Raw genomic sequence first — 15,678 nt, 5'->3', positions numbered from 1 at the left:
CTTTTCAAGAATCTGTATAGAACAGAGTCTGTTTTATGATCTGCAGTGTTTAAAATATACATTTTACAAAATTCTATCTGTATCTGTATGAGCAAGAGTCATTCTCTTTGCTTCATACAATAGGTAATTTCCAAGCATTTTTACATGAAAATGAAGGAATAGTTCTTCTGGTCTATTCTTTGGCAAAAATAATAATCCTTACAGTGATAACAATAAACATCACTACAGGAAACAGATCAAATATTATTACAAAGGTTTGCTATTTATTAAGATTTTTTTTTCATAATTCCAGCTTGAATTCTGCATGTTCTAACAAAGAAGTGCTGAATTTTGAGCTTTCAAATTAGCAATTTTCCCAATGTTTGGAAATAAATGGCTGTTCCTTTAAATATTAACCTAAAACTATTTTACGGTGAAAGAGTTAACAGACATGAACATGACAGGTACCTTTTGTATGTAATATATATATTTCAAACCCATGAGTTTCCTATAAACATAAATATGAGAAAAAGATAAGGTTGGTTATCTAAAAAAACACTTTCAAAATTTTCACCTAAACCCATAAATAAAAGTAAGAATACTTAATTTTTTAAACAAATATTGCAAAATAGTTTTTTTTACAATTCTCTCTCTCTCTCTCTGAACCCAATACAGATGTAATAGTACCACATCTGTTGCTTAGAATAGATTTCACTGTCTTCCAATTTTTCTGCAGTATTGTTGTATTGTATACATAGAAAGCTTCGGTATATTATTAGACATTGAATTGTAGTTATATGTGTAGAAATGTTCACAATATTATCTTTTAAAAATGGTTAAATGAGACCTTTTTATTATATTACTGTTTCTGTTTTGCTGAGTAAAAAATTTTAACATTTAAAGCAGATTAACCCTATTCAAATCAAATGGTAGCACTACCTGGATTAGGGTGTTGTACCTTTTATTCAAGCTCCCATAACCATGAAAATTGAATTCAATTAATATATATGGAAATAAACATCACGGTGCAGCATTCAAAGTTCTAATGGGATCTAGTTCTTAAGTAGACAAGTATCCATGTGGTAAAATTACTAATATGTACTTGAGGATACATAAAATACAGTTTATATGAGAATATAAACACTGTTGTTAATCTAGAATAATGATTGATTGGACTCCATGGAAAGTCATGAATGGGCTTAGGGTGAGAGTCTTTCAGTTACATATCTGTAGAGATTGCCCATTTATGTAACATATTTAATAAAGAAGCATTAGATGTCAAAAGTTATTCAGAATGTATATGAGCTTAAGTTGTTTCCAAATCTTTGTATTATAACCAGATTCATGATGAATAGCACATTTATGATTTATTAGAAGAGATACAGGTGGAATCTTACATTATTAATAAATTGAAAATCACAACTGACTAAAGTTAAATGTATATTTTAGCAGTTATACTTTTATTGAAAGACAAAGCAATATCCTTCACTTTCTATCAACTGATATTAAATTATTTATACCTTTTTTAGTTATAAACAGTTAATTCCTTTATGTTGTCATACTGAAAAATGGAATATTAAATCTTAAGGAATTTTACACATGTATGCCCACACACTCCTAAGAGGAGCTATATAAGTAACAAAGATCAGCTTGACCATAGTAAATATAGCTTTTTGGCATTAACTAACTTCCATTCACTACAGTTTTTTAAATGAAAATCAAGTCTATGTTAAATCTGATTTAGTGCCGAGTAAACCTGTATAAGATTGCCTATTAAGGCTACAATTCTGTGTCCTCCAACACCATTGAATAAGAGACTTAATTCTGAATAGACGTCACTGAAACTGCACTATTCATTTATTTATTCAGATTGCTCTCATCAATGGGTATTAAACCAGTTACAGTATTTATTGATATGACCATTCTAATGTTATACCAATCAAGCAATATCATTTTAATATTTATGTTATCTTTAAATATGGATTTCAGCTGTTGTTTTCTTAGAAATACATTCTGTGCTTATTTGTTTTCCTGTTACCTAAGCAACACAACCTCATGTCTGTTTAAAATTAGTATTACTGTATTGTTTTGCTAGAACTACCCTTGCCTCAGGAAGAAGCTCCGCTAGAAGAGGAGACCTCTGACAGAAAGTATTCAGTCTTGCCCTCCCCACCACCACTCTTCTGTCACACTTTGCAATAGCTGGAGATTCTCTGCTTTGGGGGGTTGGGTGGATAAAATTATGGGTTGGGTGGTGTCCAGGCCCTGAGTAATATATATGGTTTTAGAGGTAATAACCAGAATCTCATGACTTGCACGTGAAACATATAGTTAGCCAGTGTAGTTTCTGCAGCAAGTTTGTCATATGGCAGAAGCAAGACTCCCGGGGCTTTTAAAATAACATTTTAATATAAAGTTGAAGTATATTGAATAGTACACAGATGATAGCAACAATTTAATAATGTAATATTTAATAAAATTTAAATACATTTATTTATCTGAATACTAAAATATATTCTGGCAATCAAAACACCTCATATTTTCATAATACAAAATAAGTGAATTGGCATGATTGTTTTTTCATTGTTAAAATCTAATACACTGTCATGCCCTTGTTGGAGTCTGATTCTGAGGGGGAGATTGAGCAGCTGACAGGGAATGGGAGTGTGGCTCCAGTGGCTGTGGAAGAAATGGGGGAAGGGCACAGTCCGGCTGGGCATTCACAGGAAGACCCAGGGCCACCCCCTCTTCATCCTAGGGCATGCAGGGAGGAACGGAGAAGGGAGCAATGTGGTTTACGGGAGAGAAAAAGGCCCTGATCCCTTTCATTAGTTGCAGCTGGGAGAATAAGATATAAGAAGGGCGTTTGCACACAGCACCTTGCTGGAAGCAAAGTGTGTGTTATCTTTGTTGAGGCTTATCTGGGTTTTGGCATCCTCCCATCTGTGTGCTTCATTATCTTTCGGAAGTCTGCAATTTATTATCCTGGCCTGTTGTGTTAATTATTTCAGCATGGTTTGTGTTTTTTTTTTAATTTCTAATTTATCTGTACTTTGGGTTTGGACAGCATTTCTTCCCTTTGTAAACTGTTTTTGGAAGAGTTTGATCTCCAGCCGAGGATAACTGGACATTGGGAGCCAAGTTGGAGGTATTAAAGGGACTTTACCTATTTTTGTGACTTTGCTGCTTTTGTGCCACGCCCCAGGTCATCACATTACACTGTGGCTTTTATAGACATTCAAACAAAGTAGTATAAGATATCTGCCTAGAATAATATTTGAACTCAGGAAGTGTAAGAGGGGCATCTTTATATATATGGATAACAACTTTGCATCAAAATCTAGACAGTACTTAAAAACAAGCCCATTTAATCATGGGCCTGCCACATGTAGGCAACATACAATGGATTTTATGCAATTGGCTTTGAAGCAATTGCATTGTGATCTGGAAAGCATTCTTGCTATGATTGAGATCACTTTCTGATCCTGATAAGTTAGACCCATGAGTGCCACAGGACATGTATACCAGTTAGAATGATCTGCCCCAGATGTCTCATGGTTCCCGATGTTCTTTGGAATGGTTCCTTTGATTGCTACTGTCAGATCCCCTATGTGGGGATCTCTCTGTATGCCAATCCTAGATGGGTTATTGATTTATTGGAGAGCCTCAGGAGATGAAGTGGCAGAAACAATGTCTAGAAAGCAAGGAAGACTATGAGTGCAAGCACATTTCAGGTTATCACTGTGGTATAAAGAAGCACAATCATTTCTGTATTATTTTGTAGCCAAGATGCCAATACCGTCAGTTTTCTTTAGAAGTTTCAATCATTTGTGGGGGAGAAGGCATCAAACAGAACTCTTAGCTGGTTGCCAAATTCTTGATTTATGAGTGGTATTCAGTGTTATGACTAGGACAACATTTTATCATGTTACCAAAAATTTGTTTTTGCCTGTGGTTTCTTCTTCTCTGGTATTTCTTCAGCTACTTACGACTTGGATCCATGCTCTTTGTGTTTCTTCAGGGTGTCAGGGGGCATGATAATCTGGCTCCAGGTTTATTTTTAATGCCTCAGTTTGGAATAGGGTGATACCTGCAGATTTGAAAGGAATTTGTGACCCCTTCTTTACAAGCCATCCCGAGACCCTGACAGTCTTACATATGCTATTTTCTCTAACCTTTCCTTTTGGGGAGAAGATTAATAAGACTGCAGTTTAGGGCAACTATGGAGTAAGCTAAAGTAAGTAGTTTATCTGGACCATTAATTAGCATTCAGTCGAGGCATGAGTGTTATTTGTTCTTGTAGGTAATCTTTTTCAGGATTGAATGGAAGCTTGTAGTATTTTATTGAATGATTTCCTGATAGAAATTAGGTTGGACCTTACTGTTCTAGACTTTCTGAAAACTGGTTGGAAAATCTTTGGTGAACATAAAACCAGACAAATATTGATTTTAGGATGTTTATTTTAAATATATATATTAGTTCCCATTATGGATGTTTTATTCAAATATGTTCATAATTATTATAAATCTTCAACTCTCATAACTGTGGTCGGTGTAAATAAATGAATAAATAAGCAACAGATATATGACCAACATTTATTTAATATACAAGATATGGTGCATTGTTTCCTTCAGAAATAGTTTCCCCTTAAAATGTCTAGAACCTAATCTTATAATTCATATAATAGGTACACTTACATAACCTCACAATTCTTAGGCAAAATTCCCTCCTAGTTGAACTACATTTCCTTGATCTTATTTAAATCAAAAGACTTTTTTGAATATAAAGCATTCAATATTATATTAGAAGGGAATATAAGAACCTTTATAGTTCTATTCTTTCATCCTTTCCAGGCAATCATGTGAAGAATTAAGTTTAAAGGAAACCCAATTCCTCATCTAAAAGTTCACTCTAGGGATGTTCAAGCATCCAATGAAATGGTTCCGTTATTGCTGTAGTAGTCTAAGAATACATTAGAATTTTAATGTGCCACATGTCTTTTTATTGTCTTTTTAAAAAGGAGCTAGATTCAGGAACAAAAAGCCAAAGTTATTTCAGAAAGGGAATATATGTTCTTACTTTGCTAGAAATAGACCATCAAGAGCATAAAAATTTGGCGTACGCACATATTGTTTAATCCAATTTTCTTCCTTCCTTGTGTTCATAATTGCATTCTCCCCAAAAGGATTAGCTTTTCTTTTGTATTGCAAAAGATCATTATGGGAATGGACCAGTGGTTGGATTCAATTTTTTTTACTATCGGTTCTGTGGGCGTGACTTGATGGGTGTGGCAGGGGAAGGATACTGTAAAATCTCCAGTCAGAGGTGGTATTTGCCGGTTCTCTGAACTATTCAAATTTCTGCTACTGGTTCTCCAGAACTGGTCAGAACCTGCTGAATACCACCTCTGGAATGGAATAAGATATATATATGTGTGTGTGTGTGTGTATGTATGTATTTAGATTTCTTCGGGTATTTTCCCACATCTTAATATTTGTGCTTTTATTATAGCGACGTTTTGGCAGAATCTCATCTGCCATCCTCAGGCTTGTGTATTGGGTTCTTTACACAAACCTGATGATGGCAGATGAGATTCTGCCGAAACGTTGCTATAATAAAAGCACAAATATTAAGACGTGGGAAAATACCCGAAGAAACCTAAATACCATACATATAAATACCCGCGAAAACATAAGAAGATATATATATATATATATTTGTTTTCTGAGGTTTTCGCAGGTATTTGTATGTGGATCTTTGGTTATTCGGGTTTTCTCCCGCATAAAATTGGAAGTATTTTGGCGATGTTTCAACGAAATCTCATTCGTCATCTTCAGGCTTGTGTCTTCGGCTTTGTGCTTCTTGGAGTAATATGAGCTTGCAGCTGTTTTTTTTTTTTTTGTCATCCGTCATTGCAAACCTGTTCATGGAAGAATTCGAATCCAGAGCCCTGGCTAATGCCACCCACAAAACCCATCTATGGTTAAGATACATCGATGACACATTTGTGATTTGGCCCCATGGAAAAAAAAAACTAAACAATTTCCTAACACACCTGAACAGCACACACCCCAAAATCAAGTTCACCATGGAAACAGAAACAAACAAACAACTACCATTCCTAGATGTACTAATCTACAAAAAAAACGATGGCACACTAGGACACACCATATACCAGAAGAAAACACACACCAACCACCACCTCAACGCCCAATCCCACCACCACCCAGCACAGATAAACTCCGTGGCCAAAACACTAATTGCTAGAACCAAACGCCTGGCAGACAAGACACACATAAAGACTGAACTATGCATCCTGACTAAAGTACTGACAGCTAACGGCTTCCACAAAAGCAAAATCACCGGCTTGATCCACAAAAACACACTGAGACATAATGGAGACCTAGAAGATGAACAGACCTATGGAACAGCTGTCCTGCCCTACATAAGGGGTACTACAGACAAAATCCATAAGATACTAGACAGGCATCACATCAAGACTGCCTTCAAAACAGATAGAAAAATAGCAGCCATCCTTAGAAACCACTAAGATAAAATTGACGTGGAAAACCAAGGCATATATGAAGTCCCCTGTACATCATGCCCAGCCACATACATTGGACAGATCAATAGAAGAATAAGTACCCGCCTGGATGAACACAAAAATGCAGTAAAAAAGCTGGAACACACTTCCTCATTAGTCCAACACATGAAAGCCACAGGTCATAGCATCAACTTCAATGGCACCAAAACCCTAGCCACTATAGAAAACCCCAGCCACAGAATTATTAGAGAAGCCATAGAGATTGAAAAAAAGACCTGAAAGCATGAATAGAAGAGATGATTTCACCAGACTGTCAATTATTTGGAAGCCTGCACTCACAAACAAACAAATCTCCACACCACTAGCCAGGCAAACACCTGGGCACAGATTCTCCCTGATACCTCCAGCTCAAACACACCCCAACCAGGCACCCAGATGAAACCTAGCTTCCTAACAAATGATAGCTGTCCATTTACTTGGAGCCAAGCTGCACTAAAAGCCTCCAATACAGGAACACAATGTTGCCAGCCAATCAAGACACACAAAAAAAGCCACAAAACAGACAGAAGATATTAGAAACACCAATCAAGCAGAACACAGCAAACTCCAAGACCAATAAACACAGACCAAGACTCCCAACCAATCAGGATGAAGAAAAAACCATTCTGGCACAGCAGTAGGCTAGCCCCAAATTTAAAACTGAAACAACTGTAAAAGTCTGACTCACAGACGAACACAGTGCAGAAGCCTGATGATGGCGGATGGGATTCTGCCGAAATGTTGCTACAACTTTAAAAGCACAACTATAATGACGTAGGAAAATACCCGAACAAAGCTGAATAACACACACACACACACACACACACACACACACTAACTTATATATAAAATCACACAAAATAGCATGTCTACATAAAACGAGCATAGAAAAATATATATATATATATATATATACACATATACATACACACACACACATACACATACACGCATACATGCATACACGCATACATATACATATACATATATGTATGGTATTCAGCTTTGTTCTGGTATTTTCCCATGTCTTTATAGTTGTGCTTTTAAAGTTGTAGCGACGTTTCAGCAGAATCTCATCTGCCACCATCAGGCTCGTGTATTGGGTTTGTCCTTGTTGAACCCAATACATGAGCCTGATGATGGCAGATGAAATTCTGCCGAAATGTCGCTACAACTTTAAAAGCATGACCATAATGATGTGGGAAAATACCTGAACAAAGCTGAATACCATACATATAAATACCTGCGAAAACATAAGAAAACATATATATATGTGTGTGTGTGTGTGTGTGTGTGTGTGTGTGAGAGAGAGAGAGAGAGAGAGAGAGAAATGCAGTTGCTAATCAAATCTAATCCTAGTACCATGATGACGAACCTATGGCATGCATGCCGGAAGTGGCATGCAGAGCCACTTTTGACAGCACATGAGTTGTCACCTGAAACTGATCCACTACATATGCGCACGTGCCTTCCACCAGTCAGCTGATTGTTGGGTATCTGCTGTGCATGCGCAGGGGCCATGGTGCATGGGGAAATGCGCGCATATGTGCATGGGGTGGGGCACGCATGGGAACGGAGTTGTGCACATGCACAGAGGCGTGGTGCGCATGGGTTTCATGTGCATACACAGGGGGTGGGTGGTATTGTGCGCGCATTGCATTATGGGTGCAGGTACGTGTGTGTGTGCACGCACGTGCACTTTTGGCATGCAACGCCGAAAAGGTTAGCCATCACTGCCCTAGTACAAAGAATAGGAGCAGGAAGACCATGGCTTGAGTGATCCAAAAGTTTCCATATCCATATTCCTGTATTGGACAAAAAAAAAACGTACTGTGATACCCTCAAGAGGCATGAAGAAAAACATACATGATCATTCCTACTGAAGGGGCATTTTATTACGGAGATAAAAGTTATTCTGCCCCAAAACTACAAACTAGGAAATGTGTCACAGAGACTTTCCCTGCTTTCTTTTCCATTTTCTTCCATTCTTTTCCATAGACAGAGCTACTGTTAAGGTTGATAGTTGAACACATTGTCCCAATGCACACAATTTTGTTTGCAAAAAGATACAGTTTCTTTTCAATTGAGCTGAAGTATTGGTGACTATACCTATGTGATTTTCTTGGCAACAGTACAATATGCAACTGCCAATACTTCCTCCAGGGTTTTCCTTTTAATTTTTTAACTTCCCAGTCTAATTTATAGTTCTGGGATTTCCTGCTGATCTGATGTCAACAACTAAACAAGTCTGAACTTGGTTAACATTTTCCAGACTACCTAGGGTTAGCTTTTTCATAATATATTCATATTTTATCTCTATTGTTCTATTACAGTATTTTACATGTACATTTTTTGATATACTTTATGAATTGTAAATTGAAACATAACATTATAAAAGGATGGATTTTAACAAACAATACGCAAGCAATGTTTCAGCTTGCATTTGCTGTTAGATGTAGCAATTTTTTGTTGAAATAGATATTATTCCGCTTCAGTTACAGAACATTCTAGATATTTGACCAGAGACTGTAAAAGTAAGAAAATAAGAGAACAAGAAGTAAGACAACAATTCATATATCATCTCTGTTAAGCAAAGCACTGTATGGTTATGTTGAAAACATTGAGATATGGTTTTATTAATACATGATGAAGTATAAGTACTTCTTAAACAGTTAAATTTTTATGACTGGTAAAGAAAACAATGATTCCAGTTTAGAACACAACTTTGATTTCTATCTATGGAGATTCTCTATCATTCAGGTCATAGTTACGTCAAATACCAAGTTTTGCAAAAATAAAATAAAAATCTAAAGACTAGAAAAATTAAAATGGATAAAGTAAGGTGATTACCCTAGTAATTTTTATTTTTGTCAACTTAATATATCTAGGTAGCTCTTTAATTAAATTATATTGGGAACACCTTATATAATGTGGACAATCAATAACACACATCAACAAATTTGATTAATTTATAGAAATCTGGGAGACACCAATTTGGAAATTGGAATAAATTGAGACCCTTTCATCCCATAGGCAACCAATCATTTGACTCTTGGAAAAATCACAACTTTCATTCTACTAACAAGAACTCATGGGCTTTGTATTTAAATTTAAAGGAACCCCTATATTTGTATTTAAATATAGGCGTGCCTTTAATTTAACAGAATAACTATTAATTTAACTATCTAACATGGATCAACTAACCCAACTATCAAATCCAACAGCTAAGATATTATTATGCATTAGATTCTATAGATAATTAATTAATATAATGCTAATTTTATTTAATGGACCAGATTCTAGCATTGCAAAAAACATTTCTCTCTTCTTTTCTGCATCTTTAGTATAAAGATATTCTTTTCTGAAGTGACATGACCAGAATTTCAAACAGTATTTCAGTTTTTTAAATAGTAGAAAAAGCATACTGGACAAATTTTCTGCATGTATATTTGAATAATTGTTTTCCAGCTTGGGATAATAGAGCAATTTTGAGAATTCTTAATTCAGTTAAGGCAGGATGAATAACTCTCCACTTTGTCTCTGATCAAAATCCGTCTTAAAGTTCCTCTTCAATTTTGTAATTCAGAAGCTTTGCCACTCTACAAAGAGGTTGCTATGGTAACTGTGCCTTAAAGAGAGGATACAATTTAAACAGTTTTGTCACTTGACTATGTAAAATGCCTTTCAGGATAGTACAGGAGCATGGGATTCAGTGATCGATATATCTGCCCTAAAACCAGTGGAGACACTGCAAAATAATAACCAGAAACCAGGGTGAGAATTTACAAGGCAGGAGTTGGGCAAATCATGTAAGAAATTGTTTGGGAGTGATGGTCAGACCAAAATTTTGCTGTATTCCAAATATGTATATATTAGGATTGCTGTGTTGCATTGTGGGAGGAATTCTGATTAAGAATTATGGTCTAGCCTGGAATACAATAGGATCATAACCTCCTAAAGAATGGCCAGAGAAGCATCCACATGGGCATTGGGGAATCTTTTTTTCTCCTGCTTTTCTTCACCTGTTACTAGGCTGCTCCATTTCTTACCTTTCAGAGCAAACTGTGGTAGTGCTGTAGTTATAAGCTGTTATAGTGTGTAATTGTTATACATATACTTGGGTATAACCAGGGGTGGGATGCTACTGGTTCTGCCCGGCTCTATAGAACCGCTAGCTCTGAAGAGCAGCAGACACAGAACCGGTTCTGTGTCTGCTGCTGTTTTTCCCGCCTGCCTGCCTGGTCTGTTACCTGACCTTTATTTCCTGCTTTTTCAATCTCAGCTGTGCCACACAAAGCAGTTGAGGTTGAAAAAGCAGGAGGAAAAAAGGCGTATTTTCAAACTGCGCACCCATACGCAGCGCTTATCAGCTGTCCAGGCAGCACGGCTTTCAGTGAATTGCACATGCGTGTAGTGCATAATAGCCAAACTGGTACGCGCATGCAAAATGTAATAACCAAACCGGTAGTAACACCGATTGAATCCCACCCCTGGGTATAACATGCTTGTTTCACTGTATTATAGTTTATTGTATTATTGTTGTACTGTGGTATTGCTACCCAGTGCCCATAACTGGAGGCAATATTCCATGTGCAGTCTGATCAATGTATAATAGAATATTGAGACTTATCTTCATCCTGATGCTATACATCTGTAAATATAGCCGGGGGATGCTTTTTCTTTTAGCTGCATCACACCATCGGTTCATGTTTAGTTTGTGATCCATTAAACTTTTGGACTGAATGCTCAGGTCAGTATGGTAGTGAAGAGTGTCTTTTTCCATGTATAAAATATCTTAGTAAATACATTCCTAGAAAGTCTGATTTAACCATTGTCATTTATGCACTTGCTACTTCCTAAAGAGCCTCTTATGTGTTGCAAATGGGGATCCTCCTGAAGGAAACTTGGAAATTTCATCAGGCTTCTGTTAGATGTCTCCTGGAAGAAGCATATGACTTCTGTTCTATCATATCTTGGTACACTGGGTACCATAGATTTCAAAATTCTTGCTTTAAATATAAATTCCTAAATTGCTTTAAGCTTTTTCTTGAAGAAGAAGCTTTCCCTGAATTATTGCAATCACCTTAAAGATCTATCATATGTATCAAAGCGAAATAGTTGGAATTCATTAGGATAACAAGTTGACTAGAAATCAGCTAGAGTAAGAACAACTAGAAGTATGGATTGCTGTCTTGCTGCTTTGCTTTATGAAAAAACTAGAAAGTTTAAATCTTTTTCTTTTAGAAATTTGTTTTATGGCTTTTAATTTGATTGTCTCATGTTTAAAATTATGAATGCTAAATAGTTTATTTTTATTGTTTTTTATGATTTACAATATTCTGTAATCAGTAGCATTTATTGGTGATGTGCCTTGATTTGTAGTGTAATCTGATATGGAATGGTTGCTGTAAAAAAACTGGGTTCTTATTTATTTGATTTTGATAGCAACTCATCTCAGGTGACTTTTGTACATTAAATAAATATTTTCTTCCTCCATTTTCCAACAACTTCCTGTTTATTTGAGGGAAGCGCTAATTTCAGTTTTTTAAGTGATATGCTTACACATATATATTAAATATTCCCTTTTTTTCTTCTTGTAAACAAATGTTTGCTTGTAAAACTTATTCATATACATCCGTTCCAGTAGTGGGATTCTACCAATTCACACCTCTAGAACTGGTTGTTAACATTCTAAGCAGTTCGGAGAACCCGTTGTTACTGGCCTAATCCTGTAAGGAAGGCAGAAAGGAAACATTCTGGTGTTGCTAACAGACACTGCCTCTCTCTTAACCCTTATTACATTCTTGGCAGGACTAGACTTCCTGTCTCTGGAACCTCTCTGGAATTTTTTTCCCCTCCTTTGCTGGTACTTTGCTTGTGTGGAGTGACCGTTCAAAGTTACAATGGCACTGAAAAAAGTGACTTATGACCATTTTTCACACTTATGACTGTTGCAGCATCCCCACAGTCATGAGAGGGTAGGCGAGGAGATGTGTGCCTTGATGTGAGTGATGTTGAGTTGGCCACATCCAGCCAGTCACATGACCACCAAGCCACACCTACCAACTAAGCCACGCTCACAGAACCAGTTGTTAAAAAATTTGAATCCCACCCCTGATTACAACTAACACTTATTTTTACTAATGAATTTGAATAACTTGAATAACTTCAAATATATAAAAGTACCAATAAAACTATATGATTTACTTTAGCCTAATTAAAAAAGATGAAAGAAAAAATAAAATAAAAAGTTAAAATTAAAATACTTTTAAAAAAAGAAGAAGGACACCCCACTCCCCGGATGTGACAAAAGAAGCCAACATTAAACTAAAGAATCAAAATCACAAAGCAAAACACTGAAGTAGATAATTTACCTCTTTTTCTAAATATGGGTCAAAGGTACAGATATGGGGTTACTCCTGAGGTAGCATGAATATGTAAATTATCATAATCTTTTTTTTTGCCACATTCCATGCAAAACACATCCAAAGTTCTTCCTAGTCAGAAATATTACAGATTTTAAGGATCCAACAGACTGTAAAAACATTGATTTTTATGAACTTAACCAAATTTTTAAGCTATAAGAAATATATCTGTTCTTTAAAGCCTGCAGTCGTTGCCTTGATAATGTAGGATATTCCCATTTACTATTCCAAATAGCTTGCTCTTTTCAAATTTTATTTTTGATTTTTTTATATGATTTTTTTTATTATGACTGTTGGTTTAAATTCCATAAAAGGCATGTCCAGCACTCCTAAAACAGCCAGTGTTTCTGAGATTAGAAAGGCAACAGAGCCAAACAATATGGATAATAAATCTTTTTAAAATTAAGGTATTTTAGTTCTAGATAAAATACTTTCCTGTTGTAGAATTTCAAAAGTTTTAAAGTATCATTTAATAGCAGATTGAGGATAATGATTACATTATGACCCCATGATTTATAGAAAAATGTATTACCAGCTATTTTCTAACAAAAGTTACTCCAAAATGTAATTTTATTCTGAGAAGAAAAATAAAATCTAAATTTTCTGCCCAATAAGACCCAAATATGTTTAATCATGCTATAAAAGTAACCAATTTCTTACTATAATTAGTGCCCAACAATTGAAAGGTTGTAAGGATACTGAGTAACAACTCTCGAGCTGAACCCACAATAGTAAATGTTCAATATTGTTTCTATTCCAAAACATAACTGAACTTAAAAGTAAGTATAATAAAAATGTTTAAAATCAGGAAAATTAAATCCAGTCTCAAAATATGATAAGCATAACTGTAATAGAGAAATCATGGGTATTTATCTCTTCCATAAAATGTTAACCATTAACTTATCAATCTGTTTAAAACATTTAACTGATTTTGCTATCAAAGTCATGATGCCAGATTAAGTTTCATGGCATTAATTCTTCTCCACGGGTTTAAAGACATTCTTATTCTTCCCTTAATATCCTCTTTCATGTGGATAATAGATTCTGAAATGTTCCTATCAGCTAAACCAAATATTTTCTTGGAGGTAATAATATCCAGGTAATTAAGAATTTCTGGACAATAAATCACTCCCACTATCTCCACCTTTAGAAATCTTCTTAGCAATTGACAGAAAATTTTACTTATTCCAGTTAATTGTGTACATGTAATATTTACCATTACATACAATTTCTACAAATTTGAGTAAAATGTTAAATAAACATAAAAAACACACACTCAAATATAATTTGCATAAAACAGTAATAATTTGCATATATTCAATTTGGATGGGCGCTTTCCTATTCAAGGGAGACATGCAACTTGGGGATCTTCCTGAATTCAAAGCTTCTATTCATTGAGTGTGATGTGCCATTTGTGCTCTTTCCTAGATTGGGGATCTTTCAGAGAGTCACTCATGCTTTGAGTGACCTCATGGCTTGAATATAGAAATGGATTCTCGATGGGCCTGTTCTTGAAGACCATCTGGAAGCTTCAGCTTGTGTAGAATGCAGCAGCATTAACAAAGATGAGCATGCCTCAATATCCCTATGTAACAATTCTGCTTTCCAAGTTGCACTGATGGTCAATTTGTTTCTGGATGCAGTTCAGGCTGCCTATAAAGCCCAACATAGGCCCTGCTTGTTTCCCATCATATCTGCCTGGCCAATCCATTCTGTCAGAGTGTTAGGTCTGCCTCCATTCAAAACCCAAGAAAGAAAACCCCCAACTCCATTGTAGTAGAGAAGAGGTACTTTTACTGAATTTGAAATGATAGGGGCAAAAGCAAAGCAAGATCTGATTCAAAAGTTACAGGTTGAAAGTTACCCTAAATCCTTCCCCTCAGGGACCCAGACTGAATGTCCAATCCACATCTCCCATAATGTCATGTGAAGCACATCTTCAGGTATTTTCATCTATCTGGAATTCTAGGACAGTAGACCTTGACTGGGTGTAAATAACTCCACTCAGCAGTGCAGTAATTCTTGAGAGCAAACCTCCCTTTTAGTTCACATGGGCCTTCACCTCACCAGCTCACTTCCCAAACCCAGATGCCATGCCCCCCCCCTGTTACTATGGCAGCCAATAGCAAGCATGCATCAAAGGGAAAACCCATGCTGGAGATCCGGCTGATGCAAGGTTGGCACACTCTGGCTTCCTCCAATTAAGCAAAGCCATCTATTGGACCTATGAAGTACACTTTCTTTTTTGCAGTACCTGTCCTATGGAATGAGATTTCAAGATTTGATCATCTCCTCCACCCTGGTGGTGTTTAGAAGGGCCTGAAGACCTGGTTCTTTCTCCAGGCCTTTGGAGAGGATAACTGGAAACTTCTTTTAACATAGGTTGTTTGCTTTTGATTCCATCCAGTTTGTCATTCTGTCAACTCTATACATTTTTGTGTCTTGTTTTTTATTGTCATGTTTTAAATCATTTGTTAACTGCCAGGGTTGTTGTGCATTGGGTGGCATAGAAATTTAAATAATAATAATATATCAATCAGGCATTTTTCTGAAATTTGGAGATAACCTTCTGGAATCCTGCAAAAGTATCTGTAAAATTTTAGCATCAACTTTTAAAATAATATTAGAAAATAATTTGTGCACCAAGTAAATCATTACTGGCCTTCAAAATTACAGTAATATGATAGCAC

The 15,678-nt window shown here is 35.9% G+C and overlaps 1 protein-coding gene across 18 annotated transcripts in view; it reads left to right on the top strand.

The window, feature by feature from the left end:
* The window catches only part of ANKS1B (ankyrin repeat and sterile alpha motif domain containing 1B), a 286,179-nt gene that overhangs the window by 117,718 nt on the left and 152,783 nt on the right, over nt 1-15,678 (top strand). The gene's annotated exons all lie outside the window — the stretch shown is intronic.

Source organism: Pseudonaja textilis, chromosome 5 (assembly GCF_049901715.1).
Source record: "Pseudonaja textilis isolate UNSWEBS1 chromosome 5, rPseTex1.2, whole genome shotgun sequence".
Lineage (NCBI taxonomy): Eukaryota > Metazoa > Chordata > Lepidosauria > Squamata > Elapidae > Pseudonaja > Pseudonaja textilis.
This window is presented reverse-complemented; position numbering and strand designations above follow the sequence as displayed.